This window comes from Dermacentor silvarum, chromosome 9 (genome assembly GCF_013339745.2).
Source record: "Dermacentor silvarum isolate Dsil-2018 chromosome 9, BIME_Dsil_1.4, whole genome shotgun sequence".
Lineage (NCBI taxonomy): Eukaryota > Metazoa > Arthropoda > Arachnida > Ixodida > Ixodidae > Dermacentor > Dermacentor silvarum.
In genome coordinates this window covers 11,781,852-11,795,023 of record NC_051162.1, presented here as the reverse complement: position 1 = coordinate 11,795,023, position 13,172 = coordinate 11,781,852, and the positions used below count along the sequence as shown (strand labels likewise).

The following is a 13,172-nucleotide window of genomic DNA, read 5'->3' as shown; positions in this document are numbered from 1 at the left end:
TCATGTACGCGTATACGCCAAGGTACTTATATTACTTAACTATGGGTATGACTTGTTGAATTGACACCACGTAATTACTCGTCTATTCAGTAAACATCATAATTCTTGATTTCTCTGTGCTAAACTTAAGACCTAGATTTGTCGCTGCGTTGCCACAAAGGATGCGCGGAGGTGAGCGCCATCTAGTGGTGGTGCAAGGAATCCAGCAGCGATGTCGCGCGAGTCCTCCATTGTGATTGGTTGGCCTATTCGGCTAGAGAACAGCCACGCAGCACCCACGCTCAGGAAATCGCGGCGATGTTCGCAAGGAAATGCTTCACTTTTAAAAGAAGAGCACATGACTAATAATATACAGGATATTGTATGTCACCTTCTACTCCATGTCGACCGGTGTTCTCTGCGCCGTCACTACATTGTTCCTTACTAACTGCGACAAAATGGGAAGTTTGGTTAACGAAGCACCCTCCATCACAAAATTGTAGTTAAGAAAGTGAAAACATGACCAAAATGTAACCACAAAACAGTGGCGCACCGACGGGGGGAGGGGGGTTTGGGGGTTGTAACCCCCTCCTGAGGCCGACTTAACCACCCCTTTTGTTTAACTCCTTTTCTTTCCTTGCGCATTTGAGTACTGCAACTAAGATGTAAAACGCGCAATCGTCTGCACACTTGCAAAAAGCGCATTTTCTGACAATGTCCCGAGAAGAAATTGGAATCAGCTGCTGTTTAGATGGTATTGGCAAACTGTCAACCCCCCCCCCCCCTGGCAGAGATCCTGGGTGCGCTACTGCTACAAAACCAGAGACCAAACGTTTCACAGCTGTCTAGAAAAGAAACCCACAGTACTCACTAACAGCCATGAGACGAAACCCGACACCTATAACATCATGCTTAAGGCAGAGCGAGCGCATGACCGGTGACAGACATGAGTAGTCCAGCTGAAATGTTGGTGTCGCAGCAAAGCGCATAAAACGTGAGGAATGCTGAAAAGTCATCGTCGCATTAAACTCAGATAAAAATTACGCCGATCGCACGCGCTGTGAGAATAAGGTTAAGTGAATACAGTTAACCATTGATATAACGAACTTCAATATAAAAAAATTATCTATATAGCTAAGCATATAACATTTCATAACCCCTTGTCCATAGAACACCACGTATTTAGAACCTCAATATAACGAAGTGTGTTTATACGCAATTTCAATATAACGAAATTTCACTACCACTGCGAAGGAATACCGAGACAATTAATTGAAACTTCCGCGGACGCAGATGGTCAAATGATTGAATGATAAGCGGCTCCTTGCGAATGCACCTCTAAAATCACGCGCCGCGCGACAAGAGGGACCGCCGAAGTGGAGCAGCGTTGTATTCCGTGTAAAGACAGAGTGCGATAAGATCCTATCACGCCCCGCGCGCTGCGTGCTTTAGGTGCGGGTGAAAACGCGCGAGGGTGACAAGAAAAATGGTTGCTTCACGAGTGTCGCCTTCCCGCGCGAGCAAAGGGCAAGAGGGACTGGGGAGTGAGCTCGCGGTAACGCGAATAAGCGCGCGCGAGGGGGTAAGTTGGCGTGCGCCTCGATTACTGGCGCGCGTCTTGGCCGTACGTGGTTGCGCATGGCTGTAAGCGCGGCTGAGCGCACACGCAGCCGCACACTCTTCTTTAGAGGCATGGAGGAAGGAAATAAACTAGGAGGGAGCATCACGTGACAATCTTGAAGCCTAGTCAAAAAATCTTTAGAGGAATGGGATGATGGGAAATAGGCCCTCACGTGATGGGTGCGACTGCTTTCACAGCAAATCCGTGCAGGGGCGAGGCCTCGCCTCGATTACGTATCACCATTTTTTTTTTTCAACGAAGACGACGACACTCGAACGCAATCATGTGGTTCGCATGAATACATGCTCCGGAAGCGGTGATAGAAGAAGAAGAAGCCTAGTGGAACGGCTGTGCTCGGAATGCTCTCTGCTGGAAACAGCGTATCGGCCTCAGGCCGAGGATCGTCGACTCCGTTTTTGAATGAAGATGCAAGCTACAAAGATGTCCTCCCGCGTCTACCAACCGGTAAAGATGTGCTGAATTCCATTTTTCTTCATGCGGACTTGAGTGGCAGACCATACCGTGCTCCTGACTTCCGAGACGCTCTGCTTGAAGTAGTGGATACTGCAGATATTATAGGTGTAAGACAGTATCAGATGAGCCATGTATGGATGGTTACCTGCGCTAGTAGTGCGGCGAAACATAAACTCATCGCCTGTGGTGAGCTCCGTGTCAAAGGACTGAAGTGCATGGTGATACATCCGGAGACTAAAAATATCAAGCTCAAGTTACTCTGGCTTCCGCCTCACCTTGAAGCTCGACGTGTTGAAGAGGCGTTCCAGGCGTACGGTCAGGTGAAGTCTGTCGAGAGAGAGATGTGGAGATGCACTGGTATGGAACAGTGGGTGATGACAAACCGGGAGGTTTCCTTGGTGCTCAAGGATACTGTCACCGTAAGCTCGATACACCACACATTATGTCCATTTATGGACACCAGTGCCTGGTACTTATCCCCGGCAGGCCTCCGCTGTGCCTTCATTGCAAGCGTGTGGGACATCTCCGTCGACAATGCAGAACGGCGAGGTGCTTGCAGTGCCACCGATTTGGTCACTCGGTGGACGCCTGTGTATCGACCTATGCCAATAAGCTTCGTTCTGGGCAACACCGCGCAGAAGAGCCACAACTGGACCATCTCATGGATGCTACAGAGATAGTCGATGCTACCGGAGAAGCCACAGGCGGCATCAGGGACGAAGAACAGGAATCTCCAGAGCCAATGCCGAGCAGCCACAGCATCCCAAGCGAAGCTACTGGCAATAACTCGGTTTGCACACATGACCTAGAAAACCTTAAAGAACCCCCCCCCCCCCCCGATGGCAAAAAGGAAGAAGAGGTGATGGACTGCAGTCAAGCAAGGAAGCGTCCGGCACCGTGCAACGATGAAACAACGGGGCGTGCAGTACAGGCACCCGAGAGTGTGCCTTCTAGTGCTCAACGGGTTCCGTCCCCTGGTGATGGTGTGCCGCGGCGGTTTTGTCAGCGAAGTAAGGAGAGTGCTATAAAGAAGTGCAAAGGGAGCAAGACCACAGATTTACCTGTGGCCAAGGGTGATGCAGAACAAAAGCTTTAGGTGAGCAAAATGGCTACCGCCTTCACCCTCCCATTATGTGTAGCGACACTCAACGTGCGTGGGCTGCGGAGTATAAGGCGTCAGCAACAGTCACTCCACGTGCTTAGGCAGCATGAAATTGATGTTGGTGCAGTGCAAGAGACCAAGATTTCTTCTGCTACCGATGCTAACCTTGCGCTGCAAATTTTTCAACCAGATTATGAGGTGTGTGTTAGCCAAGCGTGTGGTGCTTCCGCTGGATGCTTTTTGTTAGTTAGAAAGCAGTTGAATCACGCTTCATTGTCGCTACGTGTTGATGGGGAAGGCCGCTTTCTATGTTGTGACCTCTCTTTTCGTTCCCGTAATTGGCGGTTTATTTGTGTCTATGCTCCCCTAAAAGTGAGCGACAGGAAGGCTTTCTTTCTGTCTCTTGCTCCGTTCCTAGACACTGACAGAGACTTGGTGGTTTTGGGAGACTTTAACTGTGTTTGTGATTATAGAGACCATTCATACCTAACACAGCGTTATGATGCAAGTGCAACTTTGCTTCAGCAATTACTGGAAGACCACAATCTAATATTAAGACGTGGGAGCCTACACGCCTTCTTGCGTGCGGTTCACGCACTTTCATGGCGTCTCTGATGCTCGACTTGATCGTGTGTATGTTTCGACGGATCTCTGGTCTCACATTCACAACTACGCCGTGAAGCCTATATTTTTCACAGACCATTGTTTAGTGGCTGTTTCATGGGGTCCCAGAAAGTTTCGCAAGTTTACTCCAAATTGGGAATTGTGGAAACTTAACACAGAACTTTTACGAGAGGAAAAATTTGTAAACAAAGTGAAAGAATTATTTCTACAGATAGCGCAATGTCGACAGCTCCCACTATTTGCTCAATGGGAAATGTTCAAACACAGAGTAAAAAATGAAGCGATTGCTATTTCATGTGAGCTGTCTCAATGAAAAAATGCAGAAAAACGTCACCTTAATAATCTACTTCATAAGCTGCACGCTTTCGAAAACCAGGAGCCAGGGTTGTATAGCGACGAGATAAATACAGTTCGAGCAGAGTTACAGAAATATGAGACGCAAGCGTACAGAGGAGCAGTGGTGCGTTCACGCACAACTCGTTTCACAGATGAGGAGCCCACAAAAAGGGCTCTTGGTGATGAAAAGCGATACGCGCTTTCAAAGCAAATATTACAAATTGAATCTGGTGGTTCCATATATACAGAAACGTCGCAGATAATCACCATATTTGAAGATCACTATAAAAAAAAGTTGCAGTGGCATAGCTCGGCTATGCCACTGCAACTTTTTGCTGTTGAGCAGCATTTGCGCTCTCCTTCTCCATGGCTATACCACACTGGCAAATGCCAGTCAGGAGCGCAGCGGCTCCAGCGCAGTGTCAGACGGCGACTGCACAGCGAGCGCGCGCCGGCGCCAGTGCGTCTACCACGGCTACGACGTCACTCCTCTGGAATGCGCAGACCGGCGCCGGTGATCCGCGCGCGGCGGCGGCGGAGTGCGCGAGAGGTGCCGGCTCCGGTGGCTCCGGTGCGCATGCCGTGTGACATCACTGACCCTTGCGCATGCGCAGCACGGCTCTTGATGTGCCGCGCGAAACGGGCTTGGCTAGGCCAGTGTAGCTAACGCTACAAAAACACCGCATATCCACGGGGTGAATGATGATGAGTGGGCGAAGCTCCGGAGGGAATCATCGGTAAACCGTGAATCTTCCGTCTAATTCGCCCAGTCTCGCCGCACTAAATCGAACGATTGACTTCCACCAATGTCACGCGCCATATGTGACGTCATTCCTATTTTCTAACAGCGCCCTTCATTATAATTGCACCATTTCCCGCTTAAGGGGACGCTAGCACAAACGCGTTAGAAACGTGCAGTACTCTCTAGTAAGGGGGAGAGGTCACAGCGTCTTACGCCGCCGTTTACACATGCCGGAACGTGCACCGCGTTTGCCGACGCCATCAGCGTTTATGAATACGGGGGTAAGGCGGAGAGGCCACAGCGTCTTACACCAGCTTCTTACACGGGCCGTAACGTGCTAGCACAAACGCGTTAGAAACGCGCAGTCTTTTGTTAATGTTGGGTAATTATTGCCATCGTGGTGCGTGTGTCCATGTGCGCTTCGTGGCGTAGTGGTTAGCGCCGCGCGTTCGGAAGCGAGGGGTCCCTGGTTCGATTCCGCTACGGACACAACTTTCAGAATTTTTTTTCTCATAAAAGTAGACGTGGCTACCTACTACGACGACGACGAATACTACTACATACTACAGAGGAGGGACAGACCCACACCCTAAGGACCTTCGCCCCTAAAAATGTCACAGTTTTGCCCTAAGGGCGAAGCAATGAATGGGATAGCAACACAGCAATGTCATACGAAGTAAGGTGAGCGGCTTTGGTAGCAATATACTTTGTAGTAAACATGAGCTGATTAAGTAAGCAGGTGTGCTGCGGCGTAAGTAGACCGACATGAAGAGAGACTGGACGACCAAGAGAAGGCGCGTGTGAAACGGTGGTGTTGATGAGAAGCGCTGCCCGTGGGCAGCGCGTGCGAAGGGACACACCTGTAGCGCTGCACTGCCGATCCGAGCAGCATTGCATGTGAAGCGTGCGTTGGAAAATGTGGCCCGACTATTACTAACTGTGGTGTGAGCGCGCACAAACAAACATGAATAGATCACACTGAATGACTGCAGACAACGACTGTCAAAACGCTGGCAGCAAGCGCATACACGCCGCAGCGGGCGAAGGTACGTGCGGTGTATCGCTTCAACGGAAACTGACCGGCGAATGCACATCGCATAAAGGTCAGAGCCGTGTGGAGATAAGAGACGGTGCGGGCCAGCGACGCGCGCGGTTGTTGGCAGAGTAGAAGTGCGCCCCCTCCCCCCCGCTCCCTCCGGCGCTCGCTTCCCGCTTCCTTGCTTGCGCGTGGGAGATTGAGTGCGTTCGCTCTCCGTGACAGCGTGCGTGCCCGCACGCTTCCGCTCGGGCATACGGCGCGCGGCGAAGATTTTATCTGTGCGGAACCTCACGGCGACGGCGACGACGACGGCGACGGCAGAAATCCGGTGGTAGTGTCCATGTAATTGCTATCGCAATAAAAAATCTTTTCACTGCAGTTACGCTTCAGCAGGGTTACGAAGAAAAAGCCGATAAATTTATTTCTCTTATGCCACAATTACAAGATGATGATCGAGTCAGCGTTGACGAGCCAATAACTCGAGAAGAAATTAAGCATGCTGTTGAAACTCGGCAGAAAAACAAAACGCCTGGACGCCTGGCCCTGATGGCCTTAGTGCCGAGTTTTATTTAAAATTCCAGGAATTCCTGAGTCCCTTTCTTGAGCAGGTTTTCAAAGACGCTTATAAACATGGTGAGCTTCCTCCGACTTTCTATCAGGGCCATACGACCCTAATCCTAAAGAGCACTGATAATGAAGTATTAAAGACTGTAAACCGATATAGGCCGATATCATTATGTAACGTCGATTATAAAATATTTGCAAAATTACTTACAAATAGGTTGCAGACAGTCATTGCTAAATTAGTTGGTGACCATCAAACATGTGGAATTGGAGGACGCTCTATACAAACAAATATTCATATTGCACGTTCAGTCCTTGAGTGCTTAGAAGGTAGCATGGATCAAGTAGCTCTTCTTCAGATTGACCTAGCCAAAGCCTTTGATAAGGTTCAGCAAAGTTTTTTGTTCCGATTACTACGACATCTGCAGTTAGGTGATGCATTATATAATGGTATAGCACTTTGTTATAAAGAGTGCACTACAAAGTTAATTGTGAACCGTACCCTCTCAGGTGTAATACAGGTACAGTCATCCGTCCGTCAGGGTTGTCCGCTCTCGCCTTTACTTTTCGTAATATACTTGGAACCTCTTTGCTTAAGTGTGCTTTATAACTCAAGCACTAAGGGATACAGGTATGCAGATGAAGAAATTAAAGTTCTAGCTTCCACCCGCCGGGGTGGCTCAGTCAGCTAAGGCGTTGCGCTGCTGAGCACAAGGTTGCGGGATCGAATCCCGGTCCCGGCGGCCGCATTTAGATGGAGGCGAAATGCAAAAACGCCCGTGTGCTTGCGTTGTAGTGCACGTTAAAGAACCCCAGGTGGTCAAAATTAACCCGGAGCCCTCCACTACGGCGTGCCTCATAATCAGAACTGGTTTTGGCACGTAAAACCCAAGAAAGAAGAAGAAGAAGAAAGTTCTAGCTTATGCGGATCACATTGCCTTCTTTTGCATTGATAAGCCCAGTATTACTGAGACAATAAACACTACCTTGCGTTTCTGTGAAATGGCAGGAGCTAGTGTAAATTTTCATAAAAGTAGGGGGTTTTGGCTAGGCATGTGGGCTCTAACTCCCTCTGTGTTCTCGAATATTCATTGGAATCAGTCTTCGCTGCCATATCTTGGTGTGCCTCTCGATAACTTCCGTAATAGTGGACCTCATTGGACATACGCGATAACCACAATCCGTCGAAAGGTGACAACCTGGCAGGGACGCGACTTCTCCATTTTCGCAAGAGCTAAGGCGTGCAATATATTCCTTGCTTCTAAGCTTCTTTATGTTCTGCAGGTCTTGCACTGCTCTCGCATCCATGTTCAGGCATTGCACAGAATATTTGCATGTTTTATATGGCAGTCATCATGGGAAGCCATGAGAAGGGATAATCTTTTTTTTCCACTTGAGAAGGGAGGTCTCAGTCTTGTGCATTTGTTTGTGAGACAATTGGTCATGCGATTATAATACCTTAAAAATGTCCGTCATCCTTTCCTCCTTGCAGTTAATAGAACACGTCTTGCTTCACACCTCCCTTTTATTTTTGTCATGACCAACTCTGCTCAAGAACTGCCGTTATGGGGCTTCCTAAAAGAACTCGTGGATACTATCTCATTTTTAAAAGCCAGATTCACGTTAGAATATTTATTTAGCGTTGATCGAACACCGCTAAATATAGCACTTGTAAATAACCTTTTCCCTGCACCTATGTATCGAAAACCATATCTGTCTCTATTTGGTCAAGATGTTCTTTGCCGTGTTCGTCGAATGTGTATAACGCCAGCAGCGAAAACATTTTTCTTTAAGCTGCACACTTCCACCCTGCCAGTTAAACCATGGATTCATGAGAAAGGATTATATGTACCGTGGAATACAAATTGTAGACTGTGCAGCCAACCTGAGACAATAGAACATTGCTTTATTCTTTGTCGTGATGCATTTTATTTTTGGGACATTTTACAAAGAACTATCAAAAAAGAATTTCCTCTAACACTTTATGGTATCCGGTTCCTTCCTATCAAAAAGACAATCAGTAATGCACCATATGATTTGTTTATGTTATTAGGAATGTATTCATTATGGAGAAGCCGAATGATCGACAGACATGCCGAGCCACCCCGCTCGACAAGGTCTGTCTTTCGAGAAGAGGCTGCTCAAGTGCGGAGTGTGGTTGCAACCTTTGACCCCGTTCCTGAATGGATTTCGTATCTGGACGCTTGTGTTTGTTTACCCGATTTTTGAACTTTCATTGGACTGCCTAGCGTGTGTGAATTTGTTTTTCATGTATGTATATATGTAACACAACTAATTTTCGCATATAACTACTAATATTTCCATGCAATAAAGAAAAAAATGTTTCTGTATAGCCTAGTGGTTACGACGCTCGCTTTGGGATGGAGGGGTACGCTGGTTCGAATCCCGCCTCGGCAAGTACTTTTCTTTCTTCGTATGACCATTTTCTTCTTTTTTTACTTTCTGTTTGGCGGCTCGGTCGGTTGTGCCCCGGTGCCGCGGCGGGAGCCGCGGTGCCGGGCGCCGACTCGAAGCGGCGGTCGTTGTGGTGTTGCTACGCGCACCCCAAATAAAAAAAATACCACTCCAGTCAGGTAGACTGCTCCCACCGTGATAGTGAGATTATATTTGGATCATCAAAACAGTGATGCGTTTATTTAGGAATACCATCGATCCCTCAACAGCAGCCACAGTTGTGCCTAGTCACCACCAGCCCAGCATGTTCTTCGTTCCAACACCGCCAAACAGAGAGGAAGAAAAAAAAGGTGATACGTCATCGAGGCGAGGCCCCGCCCCTGCACGGATTTGTTGTGAAAACAGTCGCACCCTCACTTGACAGGCAAGCGGTAAATTTTACTCGGCTCGCTTCGGTGGCTTCGGTTTCGTCTGCTGCGGGGGTTTCGGAATATGCGCGCACATGGCAAACGCGCACCGAGGTTAGTGAAGAAATTCGAGTGTGTGAAGCCGTTGAATCTCACCGCTTAATTAGCAGACAGGCGCCAAGGCTGTTGCGAACGAAGGCGTCGGTTAACCGGCATTGCGCCCAACAACCCGGGAGGACCACCTCAAGGATGACTGGTTGGTTTTCGGTCTGGTTTCAGGGAAACGAGGGAACTTTTCGCCCTGCAAACGTGTGAAGGCAACCAAGCCGCCGTTCCAACGACGATTCGTTGCATTTGACGACGTCTTCTGGGAAACAATGATGCCTTTCGCCCCCGCAAAAATGTGCAGGCGATTAAGCGAGCGCACAGAGTCTGAAGCGACTGTTTTCCCACGGGAAAAAAATTCGTCCCGTCTTGTGTCCAGGGATGGACTGGCGAGCCGGAGACTCCAAACATATTTACGGCCATGCCGGCCTGTAGTTAAGGTAGCGCAGTGGACACTGTTGCTCTGCTGAAAGTCTTCGACCTCTTAGCTAGCAGACCGGCGAGAACTCCCGTCAGGAGTTGGCGCACATGCGTGAAGCGTTGTGTGCCAGGATGCCCTAATCGAACAGAAAATCGGCGCGATGGTCTGTCCTTCCATAGGTAAGCACAATGAACGTTTCTTTTATTTATGGAAATGGAACTGCACTATTCGCTAGTGACGACGTGCTCGTGTGAATTATAACTGACGAAATAGTGGTGCAATTATGTTAAGGCACACATTTTTCAGGCACATATTTCAATCTACAAATTTTAGCTAGTGAGTATGGAAGGCTTATGGGCATAGAACGAATTCTGAGGATGGCCCCGCTTTTGAGATATGGGCCATAAAGCTGGCGATAAAACTGCAATATTATTTAATTCACTTTTTTAAAGAAAACTCTGTTTTATGCATCGAAATACAAAATTAACTGGAACGTCAAAGCATTTCGTCGGATATTTTGAAAGAAGTCGCCGTTTCGCCTGAAAGGCGAAGCATCAATTGCCTAAGCAAATTTATTAGTAGAGTATACGGAGTAAGGATAGTAGTGTTATGGGCTGCATAAACTTGGACACATTCGCTTACTAACTGAATTAACAAGCATGGTATCAGCGCGCTCAAGCACAAATCAATCGATCACACTCGATGACCGCCGACAAGTACTGTCAAAACGTTGGCGTGAGCAAGCACGGCAGGAGCAGTGAGCGAAGGTTCGTCGGTCTGTCGCTTCAACGGAAATTGAGCGGCGAATGCACAGCGCTTACAAAGGTCAGAGCCGTGTGGAGATCGCTTCCAAGATACGGTGCGTGCGACAGCCCTCAACTGCGCTAAGTACGCAGTTCCTGGCAGAGTAGAAGCCGCGCACTCTCCCTCCCGCGCTGAATTTCCGCTTTCCTCCTTTCGTGTGGGAGGTTGAGTCGCCAGTTCCCTTTGCGCCCGGTCGCAAAATAGGCATTTAGTGCCGCAGCTAAACGTCGCCTCCCCTCCCTCCCTCCCATCCCCCCACGGCCTTTCGCACGACCGGAGAGGTCGTGTTTCCTTTCCGCTGTGCGGTCGGTCTCCGTGGTCTCCGTGAAAGCGCGTGTCCCTCGCGCGCTTTTACTCGCACATACAGCATACGGCACGCGCCGGCGAGTTTATCGCCGTCGGACTTTTTACGGAACCTCACGGCGACTACGATGGCGCCGGCAGGAATGCGCTTAGAGTATTCATATAATTTCTATCTCAATAAAATGAATATCCCGAAACTGGCGTAGTACCGAGAAGTCGTTGCAATTGGTTATGCCTTGCGATTCGTAAATTGAAGTGTGCGTAAAGTAAGTAATTAAAAAGATAATTAGTGTAACCATGTTAATCATTCAGATAGGTATTTTGATTTCTCTCAGAAGTGGAAGGCAAGCCCGCCGTGGTTGCTCAGTGGCTATGGTGTTGGGCTGCTGAGCATGAGGTCGCGGGATCAAATCCCGGCCACGGCGGCCGCATTTCGATGGGGGCGAAATGCGAAAACACCCGTGTACTTAAATTTAGGTGCACGTTAAAGAACCGCAAGTGGTCCAAATTTCCGGAGTCCTCCACTACGGCGTGCCTCATAATCAGATCGGGGTTTTGGCACGTAAAACCCTATAATTTAATTTTAATTTAATGGTAAGCAATATAATGAAGTAATTTAGGTCAAGGGTAGAATTGTGCTATCTGCCACCGGCAATTGTTTAAATTTCGTGCAGCTCCAAATGCACCCTGCATGTACCAGGTGTTCAAAATTAATCTTTACGGATTTTTAAAAATCGCCTGTGGCCGGTAGCATAATTTGTATCGTTCAGCTGGGTTATTCGAAGAGGCAGACATAAGTAGCACGAGAAATCATATTCACCTAATTAAGAAAAATTGACTAATGACCTTCTTAGTTAATACCTTTACGACACGCAAGAACAGTAAGACGCAGCGGCCCATCGTGTTGTGTGCGTTCTAATGTGTACGATGTTTCCTCATTATCTGGCAATCAACCAGCAAGCGCAGCTAAACATCTTCACAAGACACTATATATATATATATATATATATATATATATGCATTTAAGCTGGGAACATAGTAACTGGGGATGCTAGCTTTCCGCTACGATGATCTGATCATCCATCACTTGCCAAGTTGGTGCTGGTGAGGAAGAAGTCATCGCCAGAGGACACGCCACCTGGATAGCCCGAGAACGTGATCACGGCGGCGGGAACAGGCTGACCTGCGAAGGTGAGTAGATGTTTCCTTGATTTTTTCGGGACAGTTATATGCGTTCTTTTCACTGCACAAAGTAGTAATGACCCAGGTAAACGAATTGAAGCAATATCGTAAGGTCACGACTAGTGTACACTGTCATACGCAGGCAAAGAACTCCAAGCTGTCGTCACGAAAATTAGCCTCCTTTTGTAACTGCAGCGCCGCCGAAATCGCTTGGACCGTCACCAGTTTATTTGAGGGTTCTGTGGCAGAACATGACTCCGAGGAGAAATGAAGATGACGGTGCCTGGGTTGCGTCCGCACCGCTTCGTAGCTCGCCTTGTTCTCTGCCGCGTGTGCCGCCTCGAGGTGGTCGTAGTGCGGCTGCCATATAACAAAGCGCCAACGCGAAAGGGACGTAATCAAAGACCTGCGCTACTCTTAAATATCGAGCATTTAATTAAGCAAATCGTAGAAGCATATAAAAAAGAAGCACAACCGCGCCATCCGCTGACACAACATCTACAGGTGCTACAGAGATAACAAAAGTACAGAACCCGTGACAGTTAATAACGTGCCTTCAATAAAATTAGTTTCTTTTGATGTCAATTTGAGACAGAAGTGCAGATAACTTATTTATCAGCTGTTGTGATGCTGTCATAAGCTTAGATTACGTTTGGCGCAGCTCGATGCTTGTGGCGAAAGGATTTGTGCCTATAAAGTTTGAGGCGCATTAATATTTGTCACAGTCATGAGCGAGGTCGTCCTCATTTTTATTGAGATAGCAAATATACGGACACTCCAGGCCATTCCCGGCGTTGGCGTCAGCGTCACCGTGATGTTCCCTATAAATTCCAAGTGCGATAAGATTGTGGCCGCACCCGCCGTGGTGTCGTAGTTGCTGTGGCGTTGCGCACACACGGCATCTAATGCCGGCGGCCGCATTTACATGAGGGGTCGAAATTCAAAAAAAGGCCGTGTACTGTGCGTTGAGTGCACGTTGAAGAACCCCTGGTGGCGAAAATTATTCCGGAGTCCCTCACTACGGCGTGCCTCATAATCAAATCGGCATTTTGGC

At 48.3% G+C, this 13,172-nt stretch overlaps 1 protein-coding gene and 1 pseudogene across 1 annotated transcript in view; one reads left to right on the top strand and one right to left on the bottom strand.

The window, feature by feature from the left end:
- Positions 1 to 12,129, bottom strand: part of LOC119465133 (putative phospholipase B-like 2) — a 71,890-nt gene extending 59,761 nt beyond the window's left edge. Inside the window, exon 1 of the mRNA XM_049655955.1 lies at positions 12,028 to 12,129. The gene's annotated coding sequence lies outside the window, so the exon portion shown is untranslated. The remainder of the gene's footprint in view (positions 1 to 12,027) is intronic.
- Positions 7,535 to 8,816, top strand: LOC119465132 (uncharacterized; annotated as a pseudogene).
- Positions 12,130 to 13,172: the final 1,043 nt, after the last annotated feature.